Here is a 14330-nt window from a genome sequence, read left to right on the forward strand (position 1 = left end):
ATCCCCCCCAACTTCCGATCGCCTCCAGCGATCAGAGCAGGATTTCCTGTTTGGCTTCTCCTGGCAACGATCGGTATGACGTCGTCGACGTCATGGCGTCGGAGGGAGTCCCGATCCACCCCTTAGCGCTGCCTGGCGCGGCGAGTAGCGGCGCATCGGCAGCGAACGGTGGCGATCGGTATAAACACACAGCTAGCAAAAAAAAAAATTATTAAAATCAGCCCACCAGGGCCAGAGCAATCCAGCGCAGCGGTCATGGACGAGCTGAGCTCGTCCATATGCCAAGTTACATAGCCAAGCTAAGCCCCCTTTAAAGAGACACTGGAGCGAAAAAAAAATACGATAATATGATTTGTATGTATAGCACAGCTAAGAAATAAAACATTAAGATCAGATACATCAGTGTAATTGTTTCCAGTACAGGAAGAGTTAAGAAACTCCTGTTATCTCTATGCAAAAAAGCCATTAATCTCTACGACTTTCAGTCGTGGAGAGGGCTGTCTTTTGACTTTTATTATCTCAACTGTAAGTGAACAGTTTTCTTTTTATCTGGCAGAGGAGAGGTCATTAGTTCACAGACTGCTCTGAAAGACTCATTTTGAATGCTGAGTGTTGTGTAATCTGCACATATTATAGAATGATGCAATGTTAGAAAACACACTATATACCTGAAAATAAAAATATGAGAATATTTTGTTTGCTGCTAATCTTCTAGTAATTATTCATAGTACACAACCAATTCATTATATCATATATTTTTTTTCGCTTCAGTGTCTCTTTAAATGCAGGTATAGAGTTTGCCATAACGACTTCCTGTGGCAATGCATTCCACATCTTAAAGGGAACCTTAACTGAACGGGGGGTAAAGAGTTACACTTACCTGGGGCTATTACCAGCCCCCTGCAGCAGTCCTGTGCCCTCGGCGCCGCTCTGGAATCCTCTGGTCCCCCGCTGTCACTTAGTTTCGTTTTTGACGACTCACCAGTCGCCGGCCGGCATGCGTATTATTGGACGCATTCACCAATGCAATTAGCGCTATTGCGGACCGCAACGCGTACAAAAATACGCGTTGCAGCATTCCGCATGCGTAGATATGCGACAACGCGTATTTTTGTAGGCGTTGCGGTCCGCAATAGCGCTAATTGCATTGGTGAATGCGTCCAATAATACGCATGGCGGCCGGCGACTGGTGAGTCGTCAAAAACGAAACTAAGTGACAGTGGGGGACCAGAGGATTCCAGAGCGGCGCCGAGGGCACAGGACTGCTGCAGGGGGCTGGTAATAGCCCCAGGTAAGTAAAACTCTTTACCCCCGTTCAGTTAAGGTTCCCTTTAATCACTCTTACTGTAAAGAACCCTTTCCTAAATAAATGGCTAAAACGTTTTTCCTCCATGCACAGATCATGTCCTCTAGTCCTTTGAGAATGCCTAGGGACAAAAAGCTCATCCGCCAAGCTATTATATTGCCCTCTGATGTATTTATACATGTTAATTAGATCCCCTCTTGTTTAATTACCTAAACAGTTTCGACATTTTAGCTATTCCCCTACTTAATCAGCAATAACTTTATCACCGCTTACCACACCTTAGAAATATATACATCAGGGTTTTTGGGTAGAAACTAGACTTTCATTGGGTTTTTTTTTCTCAGGAATTATTTTATTTCCTTTTAAAGAGAACCCGAGGTGGGGTTCTGAGAACGTAATCCCCATACAGAGGCTGGGTCTGCCTATAGAGCCCAGCCTTTGTTGCTAGTCAGATTCCCCCTAAGCCCCCCCCTGCGCTCAGCCAGACCCCATTAATCAAAGCCGCGCTGTGCGGGCCATGTTTACCTCTCTAGTGTCAGTCTCCGCTCTCCCCCGCCTCCTGCTTCGCTCCGGTCCCCGCCCGCGTCCCTTCCCTCCAATCAGCGGCGAGGGAAGGGACGTGGGCGGGGACCGGAGCGATGCAGGAGGCGGGGAGCGGCGAGACTGGCATTAGAGAGGTAAACACAGCCTGCTGTGACATGCTGCGTGTCGACAGCGCGGCTGTGATTAATGGGGTCTCGCAGTTGCCCACACCCGCCCCAACTCGGCAGCCACCAATTAGGACGTGGCTGCTGAGCTGGGGAGCGCCGTGGCAACGCAGGTTGAGGTAGCCAAAGAGATTCGAAACACTTTAAAAAAATAAATACTGCAACAGCTGTTTTGCCAAAGGGGGGAGGAGCTTCACAATGCTAATGATTTACGGGTGAGCAGGCGAGTTATTAACCCTACCACCCACTGATCCTGGCAGCTTAGAAGACACAGAGCTGTATATTATGGTCATTTTTAAATCTCACCTCGATAGGTTTCTAAAGGAGTAACATCTTTTAAAAAGGGTCAGTCAAATTCAGTAGATGGTATAATATGCAAGTACCAAGTCAATAGTTTTAAATAGTCAATATATATATATATATATATATATATATATATATATATATATATATATATATATATATATATATATATATATATATATATATATATATATATATATATATATATATAACCCTAATGTGGAGATCCACTGACAGAGAACATTTTTCTCTTCATAATCTTTTATAGAGTTTTGTGGACAATCAACCATTAGAGGCAAGGAATGACCTCAGACGCAAGTACAGGAAAGCTTAGTGATGCATGAAGACTGAAGGATCAGATTCCACAGTTGCTGTGTTGCTGAGCTACAGGTAACTTTACTGTAATTCTTGTATACAGAGGGCAAAAATGGAGAAGCAAGTTACTCAGCAAAATTACTAAAGCCAATTCCATTCCTAGTCTTCACGTTATATTTTAGATGTGGATTCCTTACACTGGACTGCTAGCATCGGGATACAAAGTAACTACCGTATCTGCTGTATGAATAGCACTATATGCTGTAATCCAAGGCAAAGCCTGCTTCAAGTATTTGGCCTTTTTCCCTGCTCTGAATCCTTGTCTGCACTGCGCAGTCATAAAGCTTTACCTTCGACTCTTAACAAGCTTAGTGAAGTGTTCTGAGGTCAAATAGTGCTTCTTACTGCTGGAAGAATTATGCTAGTGCCAAGCTGCACCTAATGTTTCAGCATCAGCACAGTGCATACTAAGGAGAGTGTAATTCAGACTACAGCTGCCCAACAAGTGATGGCTGCAAATACTGCTCCATTTACTTACAGTATGAGATCATTTTTGCAGTGTAATAGTGACCATTATTCTTTCTCAGGCACCCTGACAAAGAACCTGTGGGTGGTTCAAAACGCGCAAGTGTGTGTAGCTCAACTGTGTCCTCACCACATGTACTGGCGAGCACCTTACGGCTGTATTGGGCAGTTCAGCGGGCACTTCTACGCCGCAGGCTTCTTGCAAAATAAAGCTGGATGAGACCACTCTAAAGTTTGCCAGGAGGCGGCAGTAGTTGAACTGTTGGGTGATCAGTAGCAGAGTGTTATACAGTCCTTTGGATTAATGCAGTTACTGCTGAATTGACGTATAAAGCCCCCCTCTCCCCCCCATAATTTGCACAGCACACTGTACTTTAGTGGGTGAATGCGTGAGCGAATGTGCAATATCTCTGGCTAGAGAACTATTACCTGTATTTGCATTCTACAGAACTAATGAGCAGTATTAATATATAAAGAAGACCTGTTTATGAAACAATCTGTCAATTTGATGATTTCATATAATTCTTCACATCTGGGTGCTATCACTATTTATTATTATGTATTTTTCATCACTATCACTTTTTGAATGAAATAAACATGTGAATGCCTTGTTAACATATCAGCCCAGCAGCTTGGTTATTTATATATAGGTGATTAATATAGAGAGCATAGTCACGCTCAATATTGTTTGAGAAAAAGGTACATAGTTATGGAGATGTGATATTGATCCATGCATGGAAAAAAATCATTCAATTTATATATATATAGCCCTGTATAGGAGTCAGGAAGACACTGTTTTTGTGCTCTAAAAAGGAAGCTAGGTACACACGACAGATGACACTTGGCCGAGGTGGCCATTCAGAATGGAGTCGGATGAGAAGTGAAGTAGTGAGTATCCCCCTCTACTGCAACTTGCAGAAGGGACTCCACCAGAAATTGGCTTAGAGAAGTATCTAATCTCTTTTGGAGTTGAAGCAGAGGGTCATACATGTAAAAAGGGTGTCAAGATAATTTGGGCGCTGGAAATATTCGCTAGTGCAATATGAGTAAAATTACCGATATCCTACTATTAGGCTGCTTACACACAGGGACGTTACAGGCGCACGTTACGCATCACGGCATCACGGACGCCAGAGTGAGCTGCACAACGCAGCTCACTCTGACGTCCACATAGAAGAGCACCAGGCGTCGCGTTAGGTGCACGTTATGCAACCTTAACGTGGCACCTAACGCAACGTCTTAGTGTGCAAGTAGCCTTAGGCTTTGTAATTACAATAATAAAACAACTGTAATTTTTACTGATAGTTTACAATTCCCCTAACCTGACTGCTTTCTCATTGGAATCCTCCCATTATGGGTGCCTAACACTAACCATCCTCCAACCTATGCCTAACTAAGCAACTCCCCCCCTCCCCCCCCCCAACCCATACCTAATGCTAAACGACCCCAAACTGATGCCTAGCCCAAAAGACCCCCTCTTGCCGCCATAGATGCAAGTGTTACATTGGGCACGGAATGCTCTCGTTATATGTAGCCGCAATTTGTGTAGCAAGTGGCCTCCGGCACACAAAACGACACTTATTGCTGCTAATAGCAACTATTTACACTGGCGCCTATAGCGCCTCTGGCACCCAAATTAACAGCGATGTTGGGGATTACTGTACTAACCCTAAACGGTCACTTGAAACAATAACAAAAGATCATCCCAGGTGATGAAAATCCATTGAATGTATAGCTTTAGAGACTCTAAAGCTAACGAAACAAAGAAGAAGAAAAGCCTACTGTAGTTGGTAAAAGTACAATCAAAAGGCTGCTGGTTTGCTGCAGCCTTCATGGGTCAGTAGCAGAAATTAAGATCACTTGAACTGAACAAATAAACATTAGCAGTCCACACTAAAGCAGAATTTCCCTGCTGAAATCCAGAAGGTGGTCCCTGAAGACTCATAAAAATAATCTTTTTATTTCAAAAATGTCTTTAACATGATTTCCCTAACTGAAATGCTGCATCCCCGTGGCTGAAATTAACTAAATCCCCCCTAACTCCCCCTCCCTTTCCCCCGCAAAATCCACAACTTTCTTTGTCGTGGATTTTGCTGCTGGAGGAGGCTGAGCTTTCAGCCGCAACTCTGCCTCTTTACGCGTCAATCAGCGCGTATCTCCGCCTCTCCCCCGCCCCTCTTAGTGAAGGAAGACAGAGGGGCGGGCGGAGGCGGTGGCGATCCGGCGCTGATAGACGAGTGGAGAGGCAGAGCTGTAGCTGAAAGCTCTGCCTCTCACTGAAGCGCTGCCCGGATTGCCCCCCGGGGAGTTTGGGGGGATTTAGTTAGATTACAGCCTCGGGATGCAGCGTTTTAGTTAGGGCTATCATGTTAAAGAAATGTTTGAAATAAAAAGATGATTTTTATGAGACTTCAGAGTCTCTTTAAGCAGATTTATAAAACCTTTTTTTTTTTTTTTTTTTTTTTTTAGCAAAGGCTATATAAGAGACCTGTCTGCAACCCCTGCCCTGCTCTGAATACACTGATGCAAGCCATACAGGGGTCCACAGCAGTCTTATTCTACAGGAAGAACAATGGGATGTAACAGTCAATGCACTATACTGGCCCACATGACCAATCAGACCACAGTGCAATCCTTCTCTAGACCGCAAGACCACCACTTATACAAGTTATGTGTTAAAGCAGACATGACTCAATGTAAGCACAATGTAAGCATCAAACCTGCCACAGGTTTGTTGTGTATATTAAGCTGCTCAGAGACATGGTAATTAGTGATGAGTGAAAATTTAACCTATCATGCAAATTAGCAATTGGGAAGGGAGGAGGGACTGTGTAATCACTGAACAATTAACAGCATTTCAGGGTAACCAGACAAGCTGCTATAAGTAGATTTGCTAATCCAAAAGTGCCCTCTGAATGAGGTCATTTAGCATAAAGGTGAATACAAACATCCAATTTTGATTGCCCAATTGTAACACTTCCTTGCCGTATGAAAGGCGACAGATTTTTTTTTAATACTATGAATAGATTGAGTGGTAAGCTCTCATACTATATGGAAATGGTAAAATTGGCCAATCAAGATTGGATGTGTGTACTAGCTGATTTTTTATTTTTAATATTTCAATAAGTACTGTAACTCTATCCAGTCAATACTGTTAACCTCATAGTCAACTCTTTCTTTGATTGTCCTTTTTTTTTACACTCAATTAGTTGCTCTCAGTTATAACTGAAAGGACAACTGATTTTCACAGTTATGTCCATGTTTTCCTATGGCTTAGTTCCTACCATACACGTTAACTGAAAGCTATTTCACTATGCATTGCTATGGAACTCCAGTGAAAATAATGTAATAAAAAGTGCTACATTTTTACAATAATTATGTATAAATGATTTAGTCAGTGTTTGCCCATTGTAAAATCTTTCCACTCCCTGATTTACATTATGACATTTATCACATGGTGACATTTTTACTGCTGGTCACTGGAAGGAGATGCTGCTTGCTTTTTTGGCAGTTGGAAACAGCTGTTATTTCCCACAATGCAACAAGGTTCCCACAGTGTGATGTCAGTACCTCAGTGCTGAGTCGCTGACAATTTGTGGGAGGGGTTTCACCACAAAATCAGCCATACAGAGCCTCCTGATGATCCATTTAGAAAAGGAATAGATTTCTCATGGGGAAGGGGGTATCAGCTATTGATTGGGATGACGTTCAATTCTTGGTTACGGTTTCTCTTAAAACACATCAGTTTTTCAGCGTATAGTGTAAAAGTGGCCTAAGACAAACATGCATGGTGTGACTGGAACTTTCAGCAGAACCGGTTGTTTTGTTTGAAACTTTCTAAAATTCTCCACTGTACTGAAGATTTCTTGATAACTTGCAACCTTTTAACTTTTTTACGACCGCGTCACGTCGATTGGCATGAACGTGGCGTCTCCCCCAGGGCCGCGCATCAAGTCCTGGGGGTGGTGTTTTGCTGGGGATCGCGCGCGCATCCCCACTTGAATGACGGAGCTCAGCTCCTTCATCAGTCTCCCAGTGCTGTCTATTTACATAGTACAGCGCAGCGACAACCTGCAGCAGCGGATCAGAGCCCACCAACAGAAAGCTCTGTTGGTGGGCAGAAGAGGGGGGGGTCATTTGTGTGCACGGATGTGTGGCTCTGCAGCAAGCCATTAAAGCTGCATTAAAGCTGCAGAGCCCTAATTTGAAAAAATAGCCCAGTCACTGGGGGGGTTTAAAGGCTGTGGTCCTTAAAGTAAACCTGTAATGAGAAAAACCTCCCCTGGGGGGTACTCACCTCCGGTGGTGGAAGCCTCCGGATCCTATTGAGGCTTCCCCCGTCCACTTTGGTCCCACGGCGGGTGCGAAAATCCTCTCGGAACGGCGGGGTTGTAAATATTTACCTCCCGGGCTCCAGCGCAGGCGCAGTATCTGCTCTCCGCCTCGGAGATAGGTGGAAATAGTCGATCGCTGTCAGGCCGCTCTACTGTGCAGGCGCAAGTCTTCTGCGCCTGCCCAGTAAAGCGGACCCAACGGAGATCGGCCATTTTTGCAAATATATATCTCCGTGCGGAGAGCCACAACAGCGCCCCCGCTGGAGCCAGGAAAGGTAAATAAATCAGCGTTTATCAGCCTTGTCGACGGAGGATTCCGGGACACTCCGGGGGAGCCAGCGCTGGACTGCCTGCATCTACAGCGGAGGGGGAAGCCTCATTATGACCCTGAGGCTTCCCCCTACCGAGGTGAGTACCCCCCAGGGGAATTTTTTTTGTTACAGGGTCTCTTTAAGTGGGTAATTAACCACTTAAGCCTAACTGGACGAGATTTCTCGTCCAGTTAGGCTGCGCGCGCTCCCGCAGGCCCCCCCGTGCGCGCTCCCGCTACCTGCCGTTTACCCAGCGATCAGTGAAAGGGATTATAGATCCCTTTCACCGATCGCATCCCCCCGGAGAAAAGCAGACAGCGTCTCTCCAGACACTGCAGCTTTTCTGCGTGCAAAAAAGTTCCAGGTCTTCTTTCTTCTTCCTGGGAGCGAGCTCGATCGCTCCCAGGACTATTTGACTGTGGCCAAATAGTAAAACTACACCCACATGCATGTTACATTATACATGCACACTTTTTACATTAAAAATTACTGTTTACCTCCCACACCACTAATTACCCACATACAATATTTAATTAAAAAAAAAATGTACAATAATAAAAAAAAACCATAAATAGTTACCCAAGGGTCTGAACTTTATAAATATGCATGTCAAAGGAGTATATGAATATATTTTTTTTAAATTATGGGCTTGTAAATAGTGATGGACGCAAATTGAAAAATTGCACCTTTATTTCTAAAGAAAATATCGGCGCCATACATTGTGATAGGGACATAATTTATATGGTGTAATAAGCAGGACAAATTGGCAAATAAAGTACATGGGTTTTAATTATGGTCGCATGTATGTTTTTTAAACTATATTGGCCAAAAGCTGATAAATAATGATTTTTTTCCATTTCTTTCTTAATATTCCTGTTAAAATGGATTTAGAATAAATTAATTTTCTGCAAAGTGTATCACCCACAAAAAGTCTAATTGGTTGCGGAAAAAACAAGATATAGATCCATTCATTGTGATGAGTAGTGATAAAGTTATTGGCAAATGAATGGGAGGTGAAAGTTGCTCAGATGCAAAAAAAATTCAACCCTGTACAACTGATCAACTAGTACTGCAATTGGGCAAGTTTAGATCTAATTTTCTCCAAATTGTTTGCTTTATACTCAATTGAGATGTACAAAAAAAAATAATTTGTAAAGTTGCAAATTCAATACATTTTGACCATATTAGCATACAAGTCTGGTCGAATTTATACTGTTTATGGTAGTAAAATACTACTTTAAAACAAACCTTCGAAAGAACAATTTTAACCTGTTTTTGCATGACAAAATCTATCTTTGGCAACATTTTCATTTTGATAAAGTTGATTTGAGACTGAAAATGAATAACGCATTAGAACTGCATTACTGGATCATAATCAATCTGTGAGGCATAAGGCATTATAAATGTATCCATTAGACATTGCATATTTGTATAGTATTCCTGCTTTACGCAATGTCCCAAATGTTACAGCGAGTGCTGGACCTTCACAGAATAATCAGTGGCTTCTGTGTGCAATATGTTACCTGACATTCATTATTCATAGGCTAGTTCTGTCATTAATCTATTGAGTTACTAGAGCATTCATTATTAGTGAGGCAGATCACAGCACAAGTCAACCTTATTGTATGAGAATGTAAAAAAATCTTACAGTATAGAAGCGCACTATTCACCTGCAGCTAGGAGACAGCGCTATAGCACACAATGCTACGTGTAAAATAATGTTTGAGAGAAATGTAATCACATGATTTACAGACAACAGAAAAACGTGAGCTGAAACTCCGCTTGAGGTTTATTTAGAAAAGAGTGGGAACGATGCCAACTAAACTTGTACTGTAGTAAATATGACACTTTATAGAGTGTACCGCTGTTTCTTAATTTAAAGCATAAGGGGAAAAAAAAGTTTACATACTAACCTCAGGTGGTCAAGGGGCTTCCTACACCCCCTCCTGCGATGCGCTTGGACTAAATCTTTGACATTAATGTCTCATGACCACACTCCGATTTGTGTACGAGCTCGGCTGCACTGTGCAAGCCCCATGGACAGCCAGAACTTGCGCAAAAGCATGGAGCCACTTGTGCGCTCCTTTTCCATGCTACTGCGCATGCCCAAATGCACTGGCACCTGTGCAGCGTGGCCACGCTCATACAGAGAGATGAAGAGGGTCCCAGCCAGCAGCGGAGGGGTCATGTAGGATCACGGAAGCCTCTGGAGTATCCACCAACTGAGGTAAGTATGTAACATTTTTAACAGGCGTACTTTAAAAATTGTAAAATGTAAAATCCATGTATATGGCTACGTGTAAGGTGTACATTTGTCCTAGAGTTAAAGAGACTCTGAAGTCTCCTAAAAACGAGGTTTTTACTTTAAAAACCTCCTTAACCTAATTGCCCCTCTTAAAACGCCACATCCCGCCACTGACAAAGCCATAAATCACCCCTAATTACCCCCGCAAGCTCTGCCTCCATGCACGTCTATCAGTGCGCATCTCCGCCTCTCCCCCGCCCCTCTCAGTGAAGGAAGACTTAGAGGGGCGGGGGAGAGGCAGCGATCCGCGCTGATAGACGCATGTAGAGGCAGAGCTGCAGCTGAAAGCTCTGCCTCTATGCGGAAGGAGCCCCACCATGTAATTTGGGGTGATTTATGGCTTTGTCAGCGGCGGGGATGCGGCATTTTTAAAGTAAAAACCTCGTTTTTAGGAGACTTCAGTCTCTTTAAATGCACTATAGATTGTCCTCTGTTGCTGTCACTTGCAGTAGGTTGTAAAAATCTTACAGGTTTTGAACTAGTTGATCTCCTCATAGGGGATTCTCAAGGTTTTTTTTATTTATTTTCAAAAGCAGTAACTGAACAGTATTATTGTAAAATTATCTGAAAATATAGATTGAATAAATCGGTCATTTAAAAGATTGTATATTACCGAAATAACCAGTAAAAATATGCTCAGATGAAAATTGGTTGAATATTCTGTACTATTCTACAATCATTTGTGCATCACAAAACAATATAAAGTGAACATTTTGGAGAAAATTCAGTCTAAATGTCCAACTTATCAATCAGACAGCTGAAACCAAAATCGTAAGTCATCAATGGATCTTCAGGTTAGCAGACATTTTTAAACAGATTCAAAGAAAATGACCAAACCTTCTGAAAATAAATGTCAAATATTGCCTTAAAGTAAGCAAAGGTACGTTCATGCTGGATTCACATACCTGTGCAGTGCAGTGACCCTTCTCGCCTCATTTTCCCCAGCTACAGTAATCACTCCATGAAAAATGTGACTAATGCTGGGAATACACAGGTCGTTTCTGGCACTCGATTCTGCGCCCGATCGTTTTTGCCACTCGATTCTGCGGGCGATTCTTTTATCTTCCGCTCATTTTTCTTATCTTTTTCCATTGGCCTCAATGCAGAATCGATCAGGCGGGAGATCGGACGTGTTGGAAATGATCTATTGGGCCATCTAAATGACTCAGTATCGAGCCGTGTATTCCCTGCATAAAGTCAAATTTTCAGACAGGAAGAGGCAGGCTTGCTGTCACATTTCTACCTTCTAAGGTGAGTAAATAGGTCAGAGAGGAGGAGGGAATGGGAGGGTTATAGAAGGAAACATCACACCAAGCCTGTCTTTTCCTGTCTGAAAATCTGACTTTGACCAAAAATCAATTTTTTATGGAGCGATTTCGGTGGCCTTAGTAACAGAGGAGAGGAACAGACAATGTACGGAGATATGAGAGTCTAGCATGAACATACTTCTGTGCTTACCTTAGACAGCTTTGCCTTGGGTCAGATGCGCTTTAAACTATTATACACTGTACTTTGAGGTAAAGGTCCAATTCCTCTTCCTCAGGTTTCAGATGGACATTCAAACAATCATGTGAATATCATTAGACCTACAGCAAGCAACAAGCTTTGCTCACAAAGGAGTATTTTTCCAAAATTGTTTTTGAGCAGAATTCCGCTTCAGGCTGACCAGTGAAATGCAAAATGGGTCTGACATGTAGGAGACAGAGCTGGCTAGTCTGTCCAGTAAAACAGTGGCCCTATTACAGATCTGTCATCTTAAGTCTATAAGCACCCTGACTTACAAAGATGGTCTCTCTCAGTCATCAGTTAGGGCACTGCTTTCATAACTAAAACTAATGAATGATTTAATGGACATCAATAAATAGAACTGCATATCCTGTAATTATCTTGCTTTTTAAAGCTGGTTAGAATAACGCTAGTTATTTATCCTAAATGGATTGCAACACATTGCTGACTATCTGCTTATAGTGCACGGCTGCTTAGAGAATATATAAAACATTTTCCTTAGAAGTAGCATTTTTGTATCATCCAAAGCTCCTTTCATAATGCAGCCTTGAAAATGAATTTAGAAGTTGGTACTTTGCGTTTTGGAAGGCCGAACAATAAAATCATACCAGAAGCACAAGATCACAATGCTTACATGGTGCCAAGAGTTACATGAAACGGACATTCCTTCAGGGAGGCCAAGGGGTTTGTATCCACCAGAAAACAAGCCGTCTATTGTGTGAATAATGCACGCTGTAAGCACTGGACACTGGAGATAGTCTCACAAAATCCATCTCCTACACTTCAAAGTAAACCTACTGTCTTTGTAAAGTTTTCACACATATACTGTATATGTCCATGTAATTATTGTAATGCTTACATGTTAAAATCACAAAAAATAATTACTGCAAAAGCACAAGGTACATAAGAACCCTTTGTTATATTTCTGTGCAATTTCTAGTACAATCTACACAAGAGCGTCTTGAAGTTTTTTAAGCAAAGGGTCGATGCATTGCAAAAAAGCAAATGTAAATTTTCTGCTGCACTCCTATACAAGACTGTAGTAATCCGTGACAGGTCATGCTACATGTTGGTTTTCTAATATGCAAGTCAAGCTACTGTGTCTACTTGACCATACTCCAAAGTACACCTTGTAGTCAGATGAAGGGAGAGGACAAGGCTACATGGGCATATCCGTACTGCTACTACTCACCCAAATGACCATAAGCTAGCCTCAGAAACGTTATGTATGTAACTACAAATCACTGGGCCCTTCAGAAAAATTTTGTAGGGCATCTCCATACATGCCCCTCCCCCAATTCCTTTACCTGCAGCCATCGTTCAAATACAAGTGTGGTCAATATTACTCCGCCTCCCATGTAATGGTGCAGCCATAATACCCTTAACCCACCCACAGGATGTGAAGCCTCCTTGATCCCAAGTCCCGCCTCCACCATGGCAGTTTAGTCATTGTTTCCAGTAGTGTCATGTCCCCATGCTTAGCAGTACAGTGCAGGGTAGTACTTTTATACTCACCTGTCCCTGGCATGTACCGACATCCTGCTTCTCCCACCTTTGTCTTGCTCTGCACTCCTTAAAAGTGGGATTGTCACCATAAAAAATCAAATTTGAAAGCAATTGGCTTTCAAAACTTTCTGCTGGTATGGTTTGAAGTTATCACATAGCTTAGGAGCACTGGCCATTGCCATTCAGCTGCATGCTGGGGGTTCTTTTGATCTATAATATATTCCTCATCTTCCCTTTATTTCCCTGCCTAGCTGAAACATGATCCTCTGCTCACTTGTGTTTACAAGCAAGGCTGAGGTGACTCAGCGATTGGAGGAGAAAAGAAAAAAGTTAAGGGAAGACATGACATTAGTATTTAGCCTCAAACTGTGGGTAAAATACAGGAATAGAAATCTCTTCATTTACCATATAAAATTCACTGAAATCAAAATGTGGACAGTACAATACATGTTATGTAAGTAGATCAAGTATTTATCTACTTACATATGTGTTTTTTCCTGGCATAGTATGGCTAATCCTCCTGCTTTAAGGCTCATACACATGGAAGACAAATGTCTATGCAAACGTGACGAGCAATGGTTCATGCGACAATTGCATTGTGTGCAGCAAGTGAGAAAGACTCATCAGATTACGTCCATTCCGAGTGATTGAAAATTCCGTTCACTCGCAACTGTTGTTGCGCAAACCGTCGCAAAGACAGAGTTGTGACGTGTGTACGACAGTTTGCTAGAGACTGTGCAAAGACAATTGTCGCTAGTTACAGAGTGCAACAGCCGTCGTTATGTAGTCTTGAAAGACAACATCTGCTGTGATTATCGCTAAGGATATTGTCGTGTGTGTACAACTCTTCGTTGTGAGGAACCGTCGCTTCTGCCGTCAAGCTGAAATCTTTTGTGTCTGCCTTGCAGCTGGAGACATTTGTCTTTAGTATGTACTCCCCATTACATCTTCATTATCAGCAGTAAGTGCTCGTGTCTTGTCATAGGGAGCACCATCCAGACAAGGAGGAAGAAGCCATAGCCGAAACAAGGTCCTCCAGCACCCAAGGCTGAGACATTAAAATATGCCCCTCCATCCCTCCCACCACAGCCGTCACACACTGATTGCCATTAGACTAAGAGGCGCCCCCCCAGGGCCCCCAACACGCGCACTACTACATAGAACGTCAGACCCTGCCGCTGGGCGGTCGTTCTCCTGACAGTAGTGCACGTG

The 14330-nt window shown here is 42.8% G+C and overlaps 1 protein-coding gene across 10 annotated transcripts in view; it reads right to left on the reverse strand.

Moving 5' to 3' along the window:
* Positions 1 to 14330, reverse strand: part of NADK (NAD kinase) — a 137574-nt gene that overhangs the window by 69559 nt on the left and 53685 nt on the right. The window lies entirely within an intron of this gene.

This window comes from Hyperolius riggenbachi, chromosome 6 (assembly GCF_040937935.1).
Source record: "Hyperolius riggenbachi isolate aHypRig1 chromosome 6, aHypRig1.pri, whole genome shotgun sequence".
NCBI classification, from domain to species: domain Eukaryota; kingdom Metazoa; phylum Chordata; class Amphibia; order Anura; family Hyperoliidae; genus Hyperolius; species Hyperolius riggenbachi.